The sequence below is a fragment of the Xenopus laevis genome, chromosome 8L, assembly GCF_017654675.1.
Source record: "Xenopus laevis strain J_2021 chromosome 8L, Xenopus_laevis_v10.1, whole genome shotgun sequence".
NCBI lineage: Eukaryota > Metazoa > Chordata > Amphibia > Anura > Pipidae > Xenopus > Xenopus laevis.
The window spans coordinates 62445000-62450333 of record NC_054385.1 but is presented as its reverse complement, the minus strand read 5'-3'; positions in this window follow the sequence as shown (position 1 = coordinate 62450333).

Here is a 5334-nt window from a genome sequence, read left to right as displayed (position 1 = left end):
CATTTTGTTACATGTTGTTTGTTTGTTCTGTCTTTGAGTAGCTTCTTATTTTTATTCATGTTGTAATCTCAGCTATTTTACAGGTATATTGCAAATTCCAGATTTAATATGTTGTTCTTTTATCAAGATTTTTGGTTTTATACAATTGTCTCCCATTTTTGTCTTAGATTGGGGTACAATTATATATAATTTTAGGTAGTAGAAAAATAATAATGAAAGGTTGGCTTCTGGCTCAGCTGAGAGTTCTTATGATCTGGGAAAAAAACTGACCTTTTGGTGGAGATTTATACAAAGGCCCACCAGGCGAACCTTTGACTGCTATAATCCAACTAATTAGCTTTCTCTACTCAAGGTAAAATCAGCCTGTGCTCAAGCATTGGGTTGCAGGATCAGTGTAAAAACCTTTATGTTTGCTCATCTAACCAAAAGAATTAGTAGGATGTTTGCAGGGCCAGAGACTGAAGAGCATGCTGGAAGATCTGAAAGGACAAATGCTGCATAGACACAATATATTGCAACAAAAGATGACACAAGATGATCCGACTATATTGATTCAAGTGGCTAACCTTCAATTTAAGAAAATGTCAAGGATAAGACGGAGCTTGACTCTGTACAGAAAGTAGGAGGTAATTCCCTTTGTTTATCTAGTATATCCAGCAAACTGTCCATATCACATTCTAACCTAGAGAGAGACACCCCTTGGTGCACCAAATTCTGCAAAATGAAAGCCCCCAGCAAATTTACTGGAGTCTGGAGTAGCATTGGTTGATCATCCCTGTCATATTTATCATATGGGATAAATATCCATTTTTAAAAGCATTATTTACTTACATTTTTTAAAAGTGTATGTGAAAAATATTCCAATCATTCCCAAAAGTTACATAAAAGTGTTCTTCTGCTAAAGGCAGGTACTATCAGGCTAGTATATGAGCTATTGTTTCATTTTGGCTTATATCTTCCAAACAAGCACACCATGGTTGACTGCATGAAGACCATTGACTTCTCAGTATCTTTCAACTGTTTCTGGGAATGCTTATATAGCTTGATGAAAGAACATGGCCTTCTCAGCATCTCCCAAAAGTTTCTGGGAATGTTTATACAGATCAAAATATAACTGACATAGGGATAGTCAGTTGTAATAGTATCCTTACAATAACAAAGACCACCTATTCCTATGGTTCATATGGCATAATGGCTCAGTGCTTACAGGCCCGAATTTGTGTTGAGGCCACAAAGGCCCTGGCCTAGGGTGGCAAGTTGGTAGGGGCGGCATGCTACCCAGTTGCTTGCTGAGGAGCACTCTTTTGAGCCTATATATATATATATATATATATATATATATGTATATATCCACTAAGTAAGATCCTCACTCTCAGGTCTTAAGAAAATTGGAAAAAGTTTCATTGTTTTAATGCGAGACTAACGTTTCGGCCTCCTCCGAGGCCTTTCTCATCGCTTACCTTATTGTGTAATTTGTATATCAAGCCTGACCACGTGCACCCAATAAGGTAAGGGATGAGCTGCATTTCACTGTGTTTTTTTATATAATATGGGGAGGTGGCATCTTTCCTTTAAATGCTCGCTCTCCCAACCCCCGCTGAATGGTGTCTTTGTAAGAGATCATGCTAAATAAAGAGAAAAGCAGGTATGGTCTTTCTCCCCCTAAAGATAATACTTTTTTCACTTAGATAGGACTGACACATGGACACTGCCTTGACAGGGCGCGTTAGCTTATGCATACTTTGTACAAAACTTTGTAATTAAAAGTGTCTTTTTTTATTACAGTTACAGTTCAGTTGTGCAAAACAGGTTTTCCCAGGGGGCTATATGTTGGAGTGCTGTGGTAAATTGTGTAATATATATCTTAGTAATAACTTGAGGCTGTTAAACAAGTGGACTTACTAACTGGGTTGTTGACATTTGATACTTTGTACACCGTTGACTAGATAACACGAATATAATACACGTAATTATTTCTTATCTGTTCTCGCACCATAAGAACATAGATACTTTGTACATTAACACTTGATACACAGGGTTTATCTCTTTTTTTTGTCATTTCTCTTTTTATTTTTTGATTAACACTTACGACTCTTTGATTGGTAGATTTGAATTTCTGATCCAACATAGCAGCTGAAGCGTGGTTAATGATTGGTTCATTTGAATCTTGTGTTTAACTAAATACCTTATGAGATGGTTACATGTCACACAATCCCTGCACATCACGGCCCTTTCCGTCACACCCTGTATATTAACTGAACCTTTGTAGTGTTGTTTCACTTTGAAAAAGTCTGGTGTTCCAGCCGAAACGTCAGTTTTTTGTGCCCACATAAAATACTTTTTTCCCCTAAGACCTGTGAGTGCTTCCTTTTAGGATTATATTCATACACATATTTAAGGACTGCACCCATGCATCTATTTACCCTATTTTTTGTGAGTGCTGATATTCTCTTAACGTATATATATATATATATATATATATATATATATATATATATATATATATATATATATATATATATATATATATAGGGTCCCAGCACTCACGACAAAAGCTTTCACTGGTGCCTAGGTGTAATCCACGTTGTAGATTGTAGTTAATTGTAGATGCTATCAGAGATCACACTCACAGGTCTTATATTGAATAAAAATATGTATACAGTATAACAAAACAGAGCATAGCCCTCATCAGGCTCGACAAGACAGTGGTGTGTGTATATATATATATATATATATATATATATATATATATATATATATATATATAGATATATAGTTCAATATGAGACACCTGCACTCTATCCTCTGTAGTTCCTTGCCGGGTGCTCGGTCAAAAGGATATGTATCAATTGAAGATGGACCAGCACTCCGTTTTCTTTATCAAAAGTGTTTATTCAATACACTGTGCATCCAACGTTTCGGCCCGCATTGGGGCCTTTATCAAGGATCTGATAAAGGCCCCAATGCGGGCCGAAACGTTGGATGCACAGTGTATTGAATAAACACTTTTGATAAAGAAAACGGAGTGCTGGTCCATCTTCAATTTATATATAGATATATATATATATATATAGATATATATATATATAGATGCACACTGGGAACTATTTCATTAAAAACTTAACTTTTATTTATTATAATTAAAAGGAAAACAGGCCGACGTATCAGTCTATATCTAGGACCTTTTTCAAGACACATTTTCCCAATAAAAACTATATATATATATATATATATATATCCCTGTGGGCAGCACTCCAAGGGTAAAATTTGCCTTGGGTGCACAGTAAACGATTTAAATATTTGAAATAAAGACCAGCAACTCTGACATATCTTGTAAAAAACTTGATGGTGTATTGGACATTCATGTAATGTCCAATACACTTTCAAGTTTTTCACAAGATATGTCAGAGTTGCTGGTCTTTTTATAAATATTTAAATTGTTTATTGTGCACCTAGGTACCATGCATTATATATACATCTTAAAAAACACTCACCAATCAGAGTGCAGCATTAGGCCAAATTGTTATAGCTATCTATAGTGACACCTTGTGGTGAAAGTTCTGTATGGTAACTGCTGCAATTGTCTAGTCCCTGGAAATGTTTAAATGGATAGTTATGTTAGGCTGGTGTCTTTTTTAAAATAAAGAAATGAATGTATTTCACAATGCAACTCTTGCCATGTCTAGTATATGAAGACAAAGGGTGTGTAAAATATTGAATGTACAGTGATATGGGAAAAAGATTATTCACAGAATTCAAAAGGAGAGCAAAACACACACACACACATATACTGTATATATGCTGTGTATATACAGTACGCCATCTCCGCTGGTTGTTCTCCCCAATTGTAGCCTTTGATTTTCAACTTTGAATTATTGATGAGCCATGAACCCATTTACAATTCTGTTTGAAAAAATAGACAATGTCCTGTTTTGTCAGCATATGTTAGTAAGAGCATATGAGATCAAAGCAGCGCTCTGAAATGTCATTCAGTCATATGAAAGGGTGTCCAGACAGTGGCCTATTCTTGCACTACTGATCCCATTGGATATCACATTCCAGTAAAAATAATGCTCAGAGAAAGAAATGAAATGATTATATTGGATTGTTCTGATATACGAGTACCAGAAGGCTCCTGCTGGTGTGTACTCTTTATAAATGCATCCATCAAAACTGAGAAGGTCAGTGCATTAATGTGTAATTCTGGCATTTTATGGAAGTTTATTCAGAATAAAAAAATGCAAATGATTTAAACGCCTGAGCATTTATTGGCAGCTTTTCTTGAACTTCAGTACCCATCATTGCACAACAACCTTACACTTGTAGAATCCCCCAACATACAATGGGATCATTTATAAATACTGGGCAAATTTACACCTCAGCAGTAACCCATGGCAACCAATCAGATGTCTGCTTTCATTGTTCAACCTGCAGCTGGCTTTAAAAAAAAAACCTTATCACTGACTGGTTGCTATGGTACTGGTACAGGCTGTTATAGTATAGGTTATTTTTTTTAGTTATTATACTTGTCTGCAGATGCACACAAGTGAGCTTTTAGGAAACAATTTTGAAAAGCACCCATGACCGTTTTTTTGTTTCACACTGACATGTTGAGGTGGAAAAAGGCGCTAGAAGCTTCCAATTATTGTGCAAAGGTGATGCAGTAGAAATCCTAATAAATACTGCTCCCAAACTTAATTTTGATACAGATGTTGCCTCCACTCACTGTGTTTAAATTTGGCCAGTGTGCCTATGACCCAGATCCTTCATTTATCTTTGGCTATAACTGTTAACACCAGCAAACAGAAAGGGCCCCAACTCACCCTTCTTCACCCACCCTCCCCCTAACTTGCCCTTCTTTCAGACACACAAGTTAAAGGAGCATCAGAGGGTGCTCTAACTTATGTTCAGCCTGTGCCCCCACTGGCCAGTGTTTTCCCCAAGCCCTTTATTCCGGGTGCATCACTCAGCAGTTTTTCTCTGGCCCCCACCTTTTCTTTTGCTTGGAATGTTTGCTAATTTCAAACATCTTATTAGGAGTCTTACAAAATGCTGTGTAGTTTGGACAGTATAATATAGTCAGTACATTCTAAACAATAAAGCGGTGTAGGGTATTGATCATATTCATGTATGATCAGAATCATAATAAGCATATAAATCACTAATGAAAATCACTACTGCATTACAGCAAACAATACGTCTCAGTTTTATAGGGAAGACTGAATCTTTTAGGAAGAGCCATTCAGGAAAACAAGAAGGGTCTTTTACTATGCACCACACAGAAGTCATGATGAATTGATCATAATGAATGAACGAAAACCATGGCTCCCTACT